The 18299-nt window shown below is 43.6% G+C and overlaps 1 pseudogene; it reads left to right on the top strand.

Annotated features, from left to right (window-relative positions):
• The window catches only part of LOC140734534 (sodium- and chloride-dependent neutral and basic amino acid transporter B(0+)-like), an 86548-nt pseudogene that overhangs the window by 28007 nt on the left and 40242 nt on the right, over positions 1–18299 (top strand).

Here is an 18299-nt window from a genome sequence, read left to right as displayed (position 1 = left end):
TTATTTTTTTTTCTTCTTTTGTATTTGCAGTTTGGTTGTTTGTTCTGTTGGTTACAGTCTTTTATTGATTCTGTTATGGTTTTTATTATGGATTATCATGATTCTATTATGGTTTTATGTGTATGCTCACAAGCAAATGAATCTCAGGGTTGTATAGGCTGACATTTATGTACTTTGATACTTTGGGTTGGTGATATGAGGCTGCACTGTGACTGACTCAGTTGTGGTTTTATTGATAACAACCCAGCTTGCATGGTATTGTGACAGAGATAAACTTTCATGGGCAACCAAACACAAGAGGAATGCTCCCCAGTCTCCTCAAATGATGGAGTAAAATCTTTAAAGAGGCCAGGAAAGGCCACGTGCTATAGCTGAAAATGCTCACTGCATTTCTCTTTATCAGAATTAGGTTTATTATCACTGTCTTGTATGACGTGAAATGTGTTGTTTTGCAACAGAAGCACAGAGCAAAGAGATAAAATTAATATAAATTACAATATCAATAAATAAATGAAAAACTGATGGGGTAGAGTTCATAGGTTCATGGATCGTTCAGAAATCTGATGAAGGAGTGTAAGTGGCTGTTTCAGTATCACTAAGTGCAGGAATTCACATTCCTGTACCTCTTCCCTGACAAGAAGAGGGTATGCCTGGGATGGTGAAGATCCTCAATGCTGAATGCTGTCTCCTTGAAGATGTGGGGAGGAAGGGCTGTGCCCGCGATGCAGCTGGCTGATTCTACAACTCTCTGCAGCCTCTTGTGACCCTGTGCACTGGAGTCTTCATACCAGCTGTGATGCAACCAGTCAGGATGGTCTGCGTGTACATCTACAGAAATTTACAACAGTGTTCAGTGACGTACCAAATCTGCTCAGACTCCTAGCGAAGTAGAACCACACTGGCATGTCTTTGTTGGGACTCCATCAATGTGTTGTGCCCAGGACAGATTTATATGGATATTGTCACTGGGGAACTTAAAGCTATCCACCCTCTCCACCATTGACTTCTCAGTGCTGAATGGTGCATATTCATCTGTCCTCCCCTTCCCGAAGTCCATTGTCAATTCCTCGATCTGCTGGTGCAGAGTGAAAGGTTGTTTTTGCAACACCACTCAACCTATCTGCTCTATCTCACTTCTGTATGTCTCCTTGTCACCATATCAGATTTCACCAACACACTGGTGTCATCTGCAAATTGATAAATTGAGCTGTGCTTAGCCTGAGTGTAGAGAGAGTACAGCATTGGATTAAGTATGTATCCTTGAGGTGCAACTTAAGATGTCAGGCAGTGAAAAGATCATGTCCAGTAGACCTCTGGATGGACAAATCCCGCATGGTGTTTCAGTGCACTGGAAGGAAGTGGGTGCTGGGAACTCCAGCAATAATTTTCCCTGCATTGAACAACAGAGCGTCCACTCTGTTATCATAGTCAGACATGTCTCTTTCATTGAAAGAGATGCTGAACTATTTGATTGGATCCCTAGATTATAAGACCATAAGACATAGGAGCATAAGCAGGCCATAAGTCTGCCCTGCCATTCAATCATGGGCTGATCCAATTCTTCCAGTAATCCCCACTCCCCTGCTTTCACCCCATACCCTTTGATGCCCTGGCTAATCAAGAATCTATCTATCTCTGCTTTAAATGCACCCAATAACTTCATCTCCATAGCCGTGTGCGGCAACAAGTTCCACAGACTTAGCACCCTCTGACTAAAGCAATTTTTCCGCATCTCAGTTTTAAAAAGACGTTCTTCAATTCTGAAGTTGTGCCCTCTTGTCCTAGAATCCTTACCATGGGAAATAACTTTGCCATATCTAATCTGTTCGGTCCATTTAACATTCTGAATGTTTCTATGAGATCCCCCCATTCTCCTGAACTGCGGGGAATACAGTCCAAGAGCTGCTAGATGTTTCTCATATGATAATCCTATTCCCTCATGGGGATTGGGGAAGACAAGGTTTTCAATTTGTAGCTAAAATTCCTGTCTAACAATGTTTAGAAATTTAGCAGAGATTTTGTCTGTTCCTGAGGTCTGGTTCATCTTCAGTTGACAAGTTTTCCTTTCAGCTTCTTGCTGCTCAGAAGCGATAGTGAGGCTGGCCTTGGTAGTTCGTTGTGGAACTAAATCAAGGGCATCTGCTTTTGGGACACAAGCTTGGCTAAAGAGTTCTTCAAAGTGTCCTTTTCAGCTCCCTGTCCTTAACAAGTTCACATACATTTCTGGCTTTCAGCAGGGTGACTCCTTGGGATGTGTACAGTCTTGGCTGTGTGGAAGGGTCAGAGTTAGTGTGGAAGGACCTAAATCAATGTAGGATATTTCCCCCATCACCACTCTCTATCAGGTTCTCAATCATCTCTTGGGCCCTCATATCCTCAATCTTCCTCCATCCTATCTTCCCTGAACACCCTAACCCTCTCCCTTTCTCTGATGTCACCAGCTGTCCTTCCCCAATTGATCCTAGCTCTAATCCCTGTTGTATCTTCATTCCTTCTGACCTTCCCCTCTATGAAGCAAAAGTTCTGTCCTCAGCAAGGTCCTTACCTTTGTTCCCCTTTGCCCACACATCAGCGAGCTCCACGTTCCCCACAACACAGAGCTCTTCTTCCATCGCCTCCATCTGCGAGCCCACTTCTTTGGCAACATTTCCCCATCTGGGACGAAAGACCCCTTTTCCCATCTCCAACCCTCCTTCTCTCCTTGGACACCCCACTCTTGTTCACTACCTGCTCTGAGTCTTTTTGTCTTCCATTGCTGATGAAACATCAACCATTTTGACTTAAGCACTCCTCGCCTCTCCTCAAATATTACCCCCTCTGAATGCACTGCCCTGCACTCTCTGCACACCAGTCCTGCAGACAAAGGAGGTGTTGATGCAGTGTGGCAGACTGACCTCTACCTAGCTGAGGCCTGGCAGTGACTCTCAGACACCTCCTCTTACCTATACCTTGAAAAAGACCCCATTGTGGACCATCAGAAAATTGTTTCCAACACATCACTAACCTCATCAGCTCTGGAAATCTCCCATCCACTGCTGCCAAACTCATAGTTACCTTACACTGCACTGCATTTTCTACCTCCTACCCAAGATCCACAAACCTGACTGTCTGGGTAGGCCCATTGTCTCTGTATTTGGTGCTCCTGATGTGGCCTGCTCTACATTGGTGAACTTGACGTAAATTAGATGGCTTTGATGAGCACTTCTGCTTCATCCACCAACAGCAGAATTTCCCGGTGGCTAAATATTTTAATTCATATCTCCATTTCCATTCCAACTTGTTGATCCATGGCCTCTTCTTCTGTCATGATGAGGGTGGGGGAGCACTCCTCATGTTCTGTCAAGGTAGCCTCCAACCTGATGGCATGAACATCACTTTTTTCTTCCAGTAAGAAAATTCCCTCCCCTTCTCTCTTCTTTTATTCTCTACTGTGGCCTCTTACCTCTTCTCCTCACCTACTTATCCCATCCCCCGGATCCCCTCCTTTGTCCCTTTCTCCCATGATCCACAGTCCTCTCCTATCAGATACCTTCTTCTCCAGCCCTTTACCTTTTCTACCTACCTGTCTTCACCTATCCCCTTTTAGCTATCCTCCTTCCCCCCCCCCCCAACGCTTTTTATTCTGGTGTCTTCCCCCTTCCTTTCAGTCCTTAAGAAGGGACCTGGTCTGAAACATTGACAGTTTATTCATTGTTCCTCCAGCACTTTGTGTGTGTTTGCTGATGGACCTCTTGTGCTTTTCCCACTAAATATCTGTCCAAGCCAATCTCCCTGCTCGACTGCAGCTAATGAATGGAACTGGTGGGAAGCTGTTCAATGACTATCACAGCTCTAGGATATTGTGCGTCTTTGATTCTGACCTCCAAGTCATTGTTGCCTCATTCACCAATGCATAAGACACTCAAAGCCGGCAAAAGAAAGGCCTGGCCTTCTGCAAATACAACACTGTCCTCATATGAAATATTGCCAAAATGGAAAGAAAGTGTTGCCTGGACTTGGGGGCCTGAGTTACAAGCAGTGGTTGTGTAGACTGGGACTTTATTCCATGGGATATAAGAAGCTGAGGGGTGACCTGTAAAAGCTATATAAGACCATGGAGTTGGGGGGGGGGGGGGGTATAGACAGGGTGAAAGCACATAGTCATTTCTCTAAGGAGGGAGTAATAAAAAAACAAGAGGGCATATGTTTGTTAAAGGAGGTGAGAGATTTAAAAAGAAAAACAGGGGCAGCTTCTTCATGCAAAAGGTGGTGTGTATTTGGAATGATCTGCCAGAAATTGCCCTTGAGGTGGCACATTGACAATACTTAAACACCAATTAGATAAGTACAGGATAGGAAAGGTTTTCAGGACTAATGAGTCAAACACAGGCAGATTGGTCCAGCTCGCTGAGCAACACAGTTGTCATGATTGAGTTGGGCCAAAACTCTTATTTACAAGCTGTATGTCTTTATAACTCTACAATATGTCCCTGAAGAACAAGGACTGCTTCCTGAAGATTATCAACACCTCCCACTGACATTTATGGCCTCAGACCTGACACAAATCCCATGGTCCCCCAAGCAGTGGTGATCTCTGCTTCCTTCTGTGCTTCTGAGGCCTGCATTTTCTCAGCAAGGACCTCAACAACTGGAAGGATGTCATCAATGTTGCCTTTGCAAAATCTTCCAAATTCAATTTAGTATCATCGCCCTGGTGGAGACCCTCATTTATGAGTCCCTGTCCAAGTAAAGAACCATTAACAGATGCTTTATGTCAAGACTTGTTACCACTTGTTTCGCTGCATTTCCTTTGAGGTATTTATGATGTGGTCTTATCCCGTTCCCCAAGAACATCTTTAATTAGAGGAACAACACCTAGGGTCACACCCAACCCGGTGTATGAATGTTTATTTTTCTATTTTTATGTAACCCACTATATGTGAGCCTTTCCCACTATCTCTAGTCCACCCAGTGTCTTGCTCCCTTAGTTCACCTTTCTCATCCCTCCCTCCCCACAATATCCCTCCACCTGTCACCTACCCCTCCTGTTTCACCCCTTCCCCCTCCCTTCACCTCTTTATACCAACTATACACTCTGAGTACTGATTCGCAGATTACATTCACACCTCGCAGGATAAATCCGTAACCGAAGCTTTTTCTCTTCGTTTTTACCCTCCATCCACACTAAAACGGCGTTTTCGTCCCTCGATACCAGAGCTGTTCAGAAACAATTTCCAAGGTGGATATTTTTGAAAATACTGCTCGGGCAGCTCAGTGTGGACTGAATAACCGGAGACTTCTGAAAATGCTGTCAGACGGCAGCACGCTATTTCATTGTTTTCTTGAACGCAACCTAACAATTTCAGAACAGACGGCAATGAGACTGAAGCCAAAAGAGTTAGAAATGTACTCACCAAATACTTTGACCCATAACGTACTGAATAGATAAGTATACTGTACTCACTTTGCCGTTTTCTGTCCTTGCTCGTATGAAGGTGGTTTACCTATTTATGCAAGTACTTCTCTGACAATAGATGTGTAACAGCCTAATATAACATTGTATGGAAATACAAGATAACACTGATGCAGACATGTTTTATACATTTAAAAAGGTGCTTTATTAATGCAACAGAGTTAGTTAGTTTTTCAATGTTCGTCGTCAGCCGGGTCAATCTGTCCATGAACTCCCTGTCGGTTGCCTCCGTACGCTACAGTATTTGTTTTTTTTTAGTTTTAAGTTCTCCTGCGCAAGAGCCAACAGCTGTCCGTCGTTTTAAAATTTTCTAGTCTGTAACTACACAAATGCGCACTTTTACGGTGAGATTCGACACCAAACATATCGCTTGTTTTCGGTAGATGTGTCTTGCGCATGCGCAGGAGGAGGAGATTCGCCGAAATCTCTGTTTCAGTGTGGGTAGAGATATTTTCAAAAACGCATAGTGTGGATGCCTATTGTTTTTATGCGAAACCGGCGTTTTCAAAATTATCCGGTCTAGTGTGGATGTAGCCGCAGCCATGATTTGAACCATTAACCCTCCCTTTCCCTTCAGCCACTGAGTTCCTCAAGCAGTTTACGCCTTCCCCCTGCTGTCGTTTATCTACCACTGCCAGCACACAGTGTACACACTCCCCTCTCTGCACTTTGTTCATAATAGGCAGTAGCTTCTCCAACACCCTGCTCCCCCAGGATCAGCAGCGTTCTGTTTTGTAACTCCAAAGCCCCCTCTTTTTCTTCTCCCTTTCTTCACTGCATGTATAAGTTATATTCTGTCTGTTGTGTGCTTGTGATGATATTGTAAGCTAGTCTTTCATTCTACCTTAGCTGTGCACATGACAGTACAGCTGATTTGATGACTGGGTTGGTTAGCCCTTGCAGTATTATTCTTTTTTAAATAATTTTTAATGAATTTCTACAATGCGACTAAACAAAAAAAAGGTTTATACAGTGCAAAACAAACGTATCAAATGTACAATTCATAACAATTAAGAAAAGCACCTATAGTAGAATCGTGTAAAGCTAGTTACCACCCCACCCTCCCACTACCCAACTCCAAGCCAACCTTACGATATATAAAAAATTTAAGCAGAACTTTTTTCACCACAGAGCTGTATTTATAAATAGAAGGTATATTGCCTACTACCTAAACTATAATATGTTTATACATCAAAAAAAAATGTAGATCTTAACTGTAATAAGCAGGAAATAAGGGATTTAAATGCAAAAGAAAAAAGGAAGGATGCACCCTTAATCTAAATGGGAATTATGAAAATATTCAAGGAAAGGTCCCCACACCTTTTGGAACTTTATGTCTGAATTAAGAAGTGAATAATGAATCTTTTCAAGGTCTAAGCAGGACATAATGTTTCTGAGCCATTGAGCATGAGTGGGTGTGGCAGCATCTCTCCACCTAAGAAGGACTGCACATCTGGCCAAAAGAGAGGCAAAAGACAATGGTATTTTGATGGTATCAGCCAGCCTCTGTTAGTTTCCTCAGTTGTACTTGCCAAGGTCCACCCTCCCACTTCTTCTTTCTTCGTCAGCAGGAGGACGAGAACTTGGAATCAACAGATGAGAACCTGGTGCGAGGAAACTGGTCATTGAAGGCTGACTATGTGTTGTCAGTGGTTGGCTTCACTGTGGGGCTGGGCAACTTCTGGCGTTTCCCTTACCTGGTGTACAAGAATGGAGGAGGTAAAACACGGGATCCAAACAAGTGGAATGTGTGTTTGAAGGGAGCACAAAGGTATCTCCCTTTCTGAACTGAACATTCATTACAAGGCAACAAACCTCAAAGGGATGACTGAAAATGTGGGTGATTATTGTTGAGCTGTTGAGGTGATGGAAGGTGTCTTCACCTTATAACCATATAACAATTACAGCACGGAAACAGGTCATCTTGGCCCTTCTAGTCCATGCCGAACCTTGTGCCACTGATGATTGTACAGCTTCATTAATCTAGTTTTGCAAGCAAGCTGTTTGTTCCCTGGTGGACCCCCACACCAATAAACCAGCCTCAAAATTCACGTGAATCTGATAAACAGTGTATTAGTGCAAGGGACAAATTTCCCATCCATCTAGTTATCCTGAGGAAGCTGTGCATTTGGGGGAACACATGCTTCCTGCCCCTGCTTCTGCCTCATCCACACAGACTGATCGCACCCGGAATGTGTAGGCATGAGACTCACTCCACAGATCTCTGGACAAAGCGTTGGTTGAAGCTGTGAAGTAGGCTGAGTGCATGCCTCAGTGTTGGAGATGTTGCAGTGCAGTGCCCAATAACCCATCCCAGAGATTTCCTGTCAGCCTCCTGGCTATTTTGGTTGATACTTATCACTGGAGAACACAACGTAATTTGAAGCTGATATGTGTACACATTGTGCTCTGGGCTGGGATCACATATGCAGCTACCCTCTGACACCCCTTTGAAGTATACTCACCTGTGCATAGTTTGGAGGCTGTCCAGTGTGATTGGAAATGAAACAGCATTGCGATCAACTGCTCCTGAGCCTGGATGCATCATTGTCTCATGTTTCACAAATGACGAGGAATTGAGGAGAGAAACCAGGTTCCACTATATATTGAATGTGGTGATAATTGGTTGGATTTAATAAATTCCACTTTCATACTGATCACCCTGATGTCAATGCTGCTGTCTTACCCTGCTGTTCTCTGTTTTCCAGGGGCTTTCCTCATTCCCTACACAATCATGATGGCAGTTGCCGGAATGCCACTGGTCTTCCTGGAAACTGCTTTGGGACAGTTTGCCAGCCTGGGACCTCTGGAAGTGTGGAAAGTTGTGCCCATCCTACAAGGTTAATGCGTAGACAATACAACTGAGCTTTTGGGTAATCAGCACTTACCAGCAAGGACACCAGCAGGTCCGGACTCTGACCCATGGACTTTCCAACTGCTGACCCCTTGTGGTGCTCTGCTATGATGAGTCTTTCAGTAGAGTGAATTATGCAGCCTTTGCACAGGGGAGGTTGCACGAGAATTGTAATGTTGGGACAGCATTCACGAGCATCTTCATTTGCATTGAAATCTCAGGGCTGCAAAGGAGAGCACTAGATTTTTAATTGTTATATTTCCCTAATGTTTTAAATATTTAAATATGTTTTAAATTTATGTAGATGATTTACATTTTTGTTAAAATCTTCATTATATTTTACATGTTTAAATACTTCATTTTTAATTGTTTTGCATACTGGGACATCCTGAAGCTCCTAAAGAACTTGTTGTCTCTGACAGAGGGCAATGTTTTTCTGCCTGTCACAGCTGGCTTGTGGGTGGGGCTTGCTTTCCCCACCCGTATGACAGGAGATACAAAGTCCTCCAGATGAAGAGGGGCCTGTTGATGGACAAGGTCCTGCAGGTAAATAGGGCTCTTCCACTTCAGCCAATTCAGTCTCCATGGACAAAGCAGGTTTGTGGAGGACTAACATGCACCTTTGGAAAGTTTAGGACCTTATGTAAGTTCAGAAGCACAACTGGCTACGGGATCTTTGGGAGCATTAAACAACTTGAGAACCATGCACATAATGACTACACCATAGATCTCCATGGAAACAGTGACACATTATAAGAATCAAACCAAAACACCACAGATGCTGGAAAACTTACCTAAAAGCAGAAAATCCTGGAAACACTCAACAAATCAGTCAGCATCTATAGAAGGAGAAACAGAGTTAATGTTAAAACTCCAGACCAACCCAGTTAACTGTTTCTTTTCCCACATATTATGGAACATCCCCCCTCCAATCTCGTGCTGGCCTAGCCTCTGTAACTATCCAAATCAGGCAAGGTCCCATGGTGCCCATCAGAACAGTCAAGGAACATTTACAGCCATTGGTAGTGAGCAGCTTTGCTGAAGGGTTCTATAATGAGATGCCCAGTGCACCAGAGCCACATTGCCTGTGCCAGGCAGGCACGAGACTCACTCAAATGAGTTTCAGTCCTCATCGCTTTTGCCTACAACATGGCAGCCACTAGCCAGGTGAGAATGGAAACAGTGAGATCTAGTGATGCCTAGTCAGGGAGACAGCACATCAGTAAAGTTAACAAGAGGCTAACATTAGATACTGTATCTAACCACAATGGTTATATAAAAATCAGAAATAGATATAAACATAAGAGATTCTGTAAATGTTGGAAATCCAGAGTAACACACACCCAATGTTGGAGGAAATCAATAGGTCAGCTAGCATTCATTCTTTGAGACACTCCTCTGTTTTCATGGATGTTTGCAAAGGAAAAGAAATTCAGGGTGTATATTGTATACATTTCTTTGACATTAATAATACCTATTGAATCTATTTATGGAAATGAATAAGCAGTCAACATTTTGGGCTGAGACCCTTCTGCGGGACAGACAACAAGACATAGTAGTTTATCTCACAACTTCTGAAAAGAGAGAACCAGATTTTTCGTTTTCTGCTATGAGCTGTCGTCCACCGGAAATGTTATCTATTTCTGCCTCAACAGGCATAGCCTGATCTGCTGTGTATTTTCAGCTATTAATCTTTTATTTTAGATTCTAGCATCTGTAGCAGTTTGCTTTTGTAGCCATATAACCAAGTTATTTTCCTGACTAGGTGAAGATAAACCAGACTTTCTGCAACCATTGTGGAACACAATCAAACAGGAGGGATAACTAGATTGATAGACATTCATCTCTTATCCCATCCTAGGTTATTTCTTCCAATATTCCTGCCATCATGACTGTGTTGGTTACTTTCAGTGTTAGGGGTTTACAAGCCACAATGCCTGGCTTTATGATGAAATGCCTCTGCTCAAAGCATTGACTGTCCATTGCTTTCCATAGATGCTGCCTGATTAGCTGATTTTCTTGAGCAGTTTATTTTGTTTTGCTGCTTATTATTAAAAAGCTTCACCCCTAGCAGTTGGCAATTCTATTAGAATAGTGTATGACAAAGGAATGATATTGTAGCGCTCCGGGGGCGCGGTCGACAGCTCACCCCAGCATTCCTAGTGGCCAGCATTACTCATTGTTCTTGTTTTAAAATGCGTTTGTGATGTGTGTGTTCAGTAGAATTATGGTGAGATGTTCGAGTTCATTTATTTTTGTTTGGGCTACACGGTTATTTGCTTGTGTGTTTGTGGCCATCCTGACTGTAACCAGGATGCATAATAATCACCTCCCCTGTCTGTATGTGACTGAGTTAGTTCTCACTGAGCTGTTGCACTCTCTCTGTTATTGTGTTTGTCACTAAATAAAAACAGCAGTTGAGATAAATGATCTCTTCTCGTCTGTCATCATGGCCCAAATGCTTACCACGCTGGTGTCAGGAATGGGGTCAGAAATTGACAGCAAAATAAAAGATTCTGGTAATGAATGGGTTAACATATGAGGAGTATTTGGCAGCTTTGGGTCTGTACTCACTGGAATTTAGAGGAATGCAGGGGGATCTCACTGAAACCTACCGAATGTCGAAAGGACTAGATAGGGTGGATGTGCTGAGGATGTTCCTGTGGTGAGGGTATCCAGAACCAGAGGGCACAGCCTCAGAATTGAGGGGCAACAGAGGTAAGGAGGAACTTTTTTAGCCAGAGAGTAGTGAATCTGTGGAATGCTCTGCCACAGACTGCAGTGGAGGCCAAGTCTGTGGGTATATTTAAGGCGGAAGTTGATTGTTTCCTGATTGGTCAGGGCATTAAAGGATATGGTGAGAAGTCAGGTGTATGGGGTTGAGTGGGATCTGGGATCAGTCATGATGGAACGGCAGAGCAGACTCGATGGGCTGAATGGCATAATTCTGCTCCAATGTCTTACGGTTTCATGGTCTTATGACATCAGATGAAGCACCTTAAGACCCGGGGAGTAAGTCGAGAACAGAATAGTATGCCTCCCCCCACACCCTTGGGCCGGACTCCCGAAGACAGGCCACCAACCTGGAGGGAGACTGAAATGTGGCTTCCCAGGGATGAGTATACCAAGTTCCCCAACCTGGTGCAGGGCAGAGCGCATCACCTGCCTCCGTCACAGCCCGCGCCAGGGAGCTCAACATGCCACAGCCATGGGAGGACGGGTAAGCAGCAGCTGCTTGCCCAAAGCTGCCGGAGCAAGACGAGGACCTACGGAACTCAGCAACTGACACACAAGGTCCAGCCTGCAGCTCCCCAGGTACAATGGTACCGGCCGCCTGGTGCAAGCCAAATTTGCCACGTGGCACAACAGGTGGAGTCCCTTCAAGATGTTGGTACACCTTGTCCTGGCACTGGAGGACGATGCCCTGCAGCCCTCCTCAACCTAGTGCCGGCTGAGCAGCGTGACCACAGTGCCCTCATAGCAGTGCCAGTGTGACGTTTTGAGCAGAGGCCATCAGAGGAAGCAATGAGGCAGCAACTGGGCAGTAGCTGGCATCGTGTAGGAGAAATCCTGGGGATCTTTACCACTGTGCTCAACATGGCTACCCCCAGTTCCCTCCCCGGTCGACGAAAAGCTTGCCCTCCACACCTTTGTAAAGGCGCTGGAGCTGGAGCACCTTCAGCAGGGCGTTCGCCTGACATCACCATCGTTGCTGGCTGAGACAGTCACAGAGATGGAGGGGACGAAGCAATTTTAGCCCCCCGCCAATGCGTTGTAGCGTCACCCTGCACCAGCAGCATGTCGCAGCCCGGCGCAGCCATTGGAAAATGCTGAGCGGTTATACAGCTGTTCGCTTGTGTGTTTGTGTGGCACCTGAATGTAACCAAGGTGTTTAATAATCACCTCCCCCGTCTGTATGTGACTGAGCTGGTGCACTCTGTCTGTTATTGAGCTTGTCGCAATAGAAACAACAAGCCCAGTTGAGATAAATGAGCTCTTCTCGTCTGTCATCAAATGCTCACCATATTAGTTCAGTCATTCCCAGCAGACATCACTGTTGGCCATTCAGTTGACTCTTCAGAGGACTCAAGAAAAGAGAAACGTTCCTTTTTTCAGTCTACAGTCACCTAAATTCATGCTCCTTTTTATCTTTTAGTTGATTTTAACAGTAGGCTTCCCCTTACACTTTCCCTCAGAGGCAAATACTCCAGCATGTCCCTGGCACATATCTGGCATCAGCCTGAGCTTAGGGCTAGACCTTATGTCAGATTCATGTTTGTTGCCTTCATTTCCAGGAAAGTTTCTGTTTCCATCAGGACCGGGCTCAGGCGGACAGTATTTACCATTGACTTATTCCAGTAGAGAGTCCTCCCTCTCATGAGCTGCTGGGCTGGATCCACAGCAGCTACACTCACTTCTGTTCTCTGATGGTGTGGGACCATTGCATTGACAGACAGTCAGTGGTACTCTTGTGCTTGCAGATTTAATTTCCATACCAGAGCCTCAGAGAAGGTGCTGAGGGAGTGCCGTGCCCTCTGGGGTGGTGCAGATGAACAATTACACTCTGAGCCTGACCCAGTCTGTGTCATGATGGTACAGGTGGCTGGGCAAATTCCTGCTCTATACCCTTCTTTCAAACATCAGTGAAAAACATTATCTGGAATGTATCTACTCTTTTGTGGGTTTTATTTAGTTAAGAACTTGTAACAGTATATATTGCAAATTAACTACACTTCAATTGTTGCAGGAAGCTTTTTGATGTCATACTAATGAAAAATGAACTATTGGTGCTGATCTCATCCATAAGGTGGTGGGTCCACTTGTTTCTGGTACTTAGCTCTAACATACTTCTCTCTGTGTGTGGTTGAAGGTTTGGGAATCCTGTCATTTATTCTATCAGTACTTCAAAGCATCTACTACAACGTCATCATCAGCTACAGCCTGTTCTACCTGTTCTCCTCCTTCCAATACCCCCTGCCATGGGACAACTGTTCCAGATGGTCGGATAAACATGTATCCTGTGCCAGAGGTAATGTATGTATTAACTGTTAGACACTTCTGCTTGATATAGAACATAGAGCATGGAATAGTAAGCCCAGGGCAGGACCTTGTCTGCACCAACCACGATGCCAATCTCACTAATCTCATCTGGTGCACTGCTTCCATTTTCTGCCTGTTCAGGTGTCTGTCTAAATGTCCATTAAATCCTCCCAGCTCCTCCCCTAGGTGCTGACAACTCTCTGTGTAAAAATTTTTGCCTCGTACATCTCCTTTAAACTTTCTCCATCTCAGCTAAACCAGTGCCTTCTACTATTTTGACATTTCCACCTGGAAAAAAGACTGACTACCCCATTTATGCCTCTTAAAGTTTATACACTTTTATCAGGTCTCCCTTCAGTCTCTCATGCTCAAAAAATAATTTAAAAAAACAATCCAAGTTTGTCCAAACTCTGCCTTTGGGTAATACTCTTCAATCTGGACAACTGGACTGAAGAGCTCGCTCTGTGCTACAGTACTCCATGTTTCTACAATCCTAGATGAGACAGAGATCTGTGTTCAATCCTGAACTCCAGTGCTGTCTATGTGGAGTTTGCATGTTCTCCTCATGACCATGTGAGATTCTACCAAGTGCTTCCGTTTCCGCCCACATTCCAGCAATGTGCTAGTCAGTAAGTTAATCATCTGCCGTAAATTACGCCATGTGTAGAGGTGAATGGATGAGACTGATGTGGGGGAGTTGTCTCACTGTATCTGATGGAGAGGATCACAATGGGATTGATTAGAAGTGATGTTAATGGGTGTTTTGATGGTCAGCATGGGTCGTTGAGCTGAAGGACCATTTTCACTGCTGTTGATCCATGTTGGATCTATGATTCTTTGATGAGGTAAAGCTACCCTCTGTGGCCCCTTTATTAGGCACACCTGTACACCTGCTCGTTAATGTCAATATCTAATCAGCCAATCGTGTGGCAGCAATTCAATGAATAAAAGAATTCAGAGGTTCAAGGGGTTCATTTGGTGTTTGCACCGAACATCAGAAAGGGGACGAAATGTGATCTAAGTGACTTTGACTGTGGAATGATTGTTGGTGCCAGATGATGTGATCTGAGTCTCTCAGGAGCTGCTGATGTCCTGGTTTCACACACAACGGTCCTGAGCATTTACAAAGAATGGTGCAAAAAAACACATCCAGAGAGTGGCAGCTCTGTGGGCGAAATCGCCTGAATAACAAGTAAGGGTGGAGGAGAATGGTCAGACTGATTCAAATTGACTGGAAGGCACCAGTGATCATGCTTTATAAGAGTGGTGTGCAAAACACCCTTTAAGTGGACGGTCTACTGCAGTAGAAGACCATGAGGTACAGGAGGTATAACTCTAGGATAGTCTGATGAATCTTATTGACAGTTCCAACACATGATGGTGATTAGGTACAGTTACATGTTTGGCCTTCTTTCTATTTAACTCAGTTCAACTTCATAGTTAAACAGTTAAAAAGTACAAAACATTCACATTTGGCATTTCCTGGAGGATCTCACTAATGTGAAAAAGGAATAGTATGTTGCTTTTACAGGATGAACCCAGAGGAAGGAGCATGTAGTTATGAGGAAACACATCAAAAAATTGTAATTCTACGTGATTAGTGCAGAGTTGGAGGGTTCAAGGCCTAAGATGGTTTAATGTTGAATTCGATAGCCCTTGGCTTCAGGAACTTTATTTCAGCTTTATGGGATGACATCAGACCTGTCAAGGCTGAGGATAGTGAATTAGGTGACCGTTGATGTCACCTTTTGGTGGGATCAACAATGTTAGTGAGCATTATAGGTGACACACGTTAACAGATGTTGAAAACAGTGAGAAGTTTCAAAAGGGTGAAAAATATGCAACATTTTTACAAGTATTTGTATCTTTAATGAGGGGATAAAACATATCAGTGTGAGATATTGGAACAATGGGCTATTCATTTCATTGTGTCTGCTCTGTCATTTATGGAGTCACAGAAACAGAACCTTCAGCCTATTTAGTCTGTGCCAAACTGTTAACCTGCCTAGTCCCATCCAACCTGAAGCCAGACTGTAGCTCTCCATACCCCTCCCATCTTAGTACCAATGCAAATGTCACTGAAGTGTTGAAATCAGACCCACATCCACCATCCTGCCAATAGCTCGTTCCACACTCTCACCACCCTCTGAGTGAAGAAGCTCCCCCTCATGTTCCCCTGAAACATTTCACCCTTAACCCATGACCTCGAGTTCTAGTCTCATCCAACCTCAGTGGAAAAACCCTGCTTGCATTTACCCTATCTATACCCTTCATAATTTTGTATACTTTTATCAAATCTCCCTCAATCTTCGGTGTTGTAGGCATAAAGTCCTAACCTGTTCAAATGCCCTGTAACTGGCAACATCTTTGTAAATTTTCTCTGCACTCTTTCAATCTTATTAATGTCTTTCCTGTAGGCAGGTGCCCAAATCTGCGACAACACTCCAAATTAGGTCTCAACAATGTCTTATACAACTTCAATATAACATCTCAACACTTTGATTGATGAAGACCCATTGGCCAAAGGTTTCTTTATAACCATATCTACCTGTGACATCATTTTCAATGAATTACAGATCTGTGTTTCCAGATCCCTCTGTTCTACCAAACCACTCCGTGCTTTATTGCTCTCTATGTAAGTCCTACTCTGGTCTGTCCTGCCAAATTGGAACACCTCACACTTGTCTGAATTAAATTTCATCTACCATTCTTCCAGCTCTTTGCAAGCTTTCACAGTCTTCCTTGCTGTCCACTACAACCCCAGTCTTGGTTTCATCCACAAATTTGCTGATCCAGTTAACCACTGGATCAGTGATTCAGATCACTGATATAGATGACAGACCACAACAGATCCCTGCAGCACACTATGAGTCACAGGCCACCAATCACTGAGGCAACCATCTACTACCACTCTGTGGCTTCCCCAGTGAATATCTTATCCAATTTATTATTTCATCTTGAAAGACAAGTGAGTGAACCTTCTTGATGAACCTACCATTTGTCACTTTGTGAAAGGCCTTGCTAAATTCCATGTAGACATTCTACTGCCTTGCCTCATCAACGTTCCTGGTAACTTCCTTGAAAGACTCAGCAAGATTGAGTAGATATGATCTATCACAAATAATGCCATATTGCCAATTCCTAATCAGTCCCTGTCTATGCAAATACTAATATATCCGGACTCTTAGAATACCTTCCAATAATTTTCCTGTAAATAATTTAGTGAGATTATGGTTGATTGCCTACCTACACTAGCTCATATCCTCTGATTCAATAAATATCTGAAAATCTTTGATGTCTGAGATACAATATTAATATTAGACAAGCTGAAGATTCACTGAGTGTAGGATTGAGACTTGTTCCTTGCCATGTTGCACTGAACATTCGCACTGAACAGAGCTATTCTCAGCTAACGATAACAGCTGCAGTTAGAATTTGCTTTAAATGCTTGACTAGAATGACAAGTAGCTTCCTGCAAATGCTGCTGATATGAATTTGATCAGTGTGTTTAGATATTAATTATACTGGAAATATAATGCTGGAGATCCATCCTGGGACTCTTTCACAACGACAGCTGTACCGGTGGCTCAAGAAGGCAGCTCGCCACCACGTGGGCAATAACTGCCGGCCTTGCTAGTGGTGTTAGTCGGAATATGATTGTGTTCTGGGTAGGAACACAATGTACTGATTGGCTTCTTACTGTGGTGCACTTGAGCTGATACTCTTATGCCCTTTTGTTTCAGAATTCATTTGCAATGTTTCTTTGCCAACTGGAGGCTACAAAATAATTCAAAACAAAACGTGTGCCAATAGAACCATTACAAAGTCAGCAAGTGAAATTTACTGGGAGTGAGTATAAATAATGCAGCCATAGGGATTGCTCATTGGTGGATTTGAATGTGCCATCTGATGAATGAATGGAGCAATATCCATATGAATCTGTGCTGAGATTCTGGTGGGGTTTGGAAAGATAGTCCTGGGCTTCCTCAAGAACTGGTGAGCCACATCCATAGAGTCATAGAGATACACGGCACAGCATTTGCCCCAACTTGTCGATACCAATCAAGCTGCCTGAGATAGTCCCTTTTCCTTGTATTTGAATAATATCTTCTTAAACCTTTCCAATCTATGTACCTGTCTAAATATTTCTTATATGCTGTGATTGTACTTTCACTGTCAGTTTGTTCACTTGTCATGAGCCTCTGTGCTAACTTGTTGTCCCTCAGATACCATTTAAATCTTACCCCCCTCATCTTAAATCCAGAAGCATAACATACCCAGCTGGCGATCAGGCAGTAAGCAAGAACATTTCATGGGCTGTAACAATATCCTCCATTCCTCTTTTTCTCATGTTGGATGTGAATGGAACCTCTCCTGACCTCACATAAGAAGATTATAAACAAGAGGAATAGGAGCAAGAGTAAGCCATCTTGTCCATCGAGCCTGTTCTGCATTCAATAAGATTATGGCTCCACCTACCTGCCTTTTCCCCATAACCCTGGATTTTACCACTATGCAAAAATCCATCAGATTGTGTCTTAATTTTATTCAATAACATAGCTACATTGCGCCCCTGGACAAAGAATTCAACAGATCCAGTACTCTCTGGGGAAACCAGTTCCTCCTCATCTCCATTCTAAGTATAATACCCAAATCTTCAGGCTATTTTCCCTAGTTCTAGTCTTACCTTCAAACAAGTGGAAACAACTTCCTGCCCCTATTTTATCCATCCCTTTCATAATTTTATATGTTTCTATAAGATCCCTACTCATTCTTATGTATTCTAGTGAGTATAGTCCAAGACAAATAATCTTTTCTGATAGGCTAACCATTTCATGTATGGAATAAACCTAGTGAATCTCCTCTGTGCTGCCTCCAAAGCTCATATATCTTTTTACAAGTAAGGAGGCCATAACTGCATGCCGTACTCCAGGTATATCCTCATCAGCACCC

Source organism: Hemitrygon akajei, chromosome 10, assembly GCF_048418815.1.
Source record: "Hemitrygon akajei chromosome 10, sHemAka1.3, whole genome shotgun sequence".
NCBI lineage: Eukaryota > Metazoa > Chordata > Chondrichthyes > Myliobatiformes > Dasyatidae > Hemitrygon > Hemitrygon akajei.
This window is presented reverse-complemented; position numbering and strand designations above follow the sequence as displayed.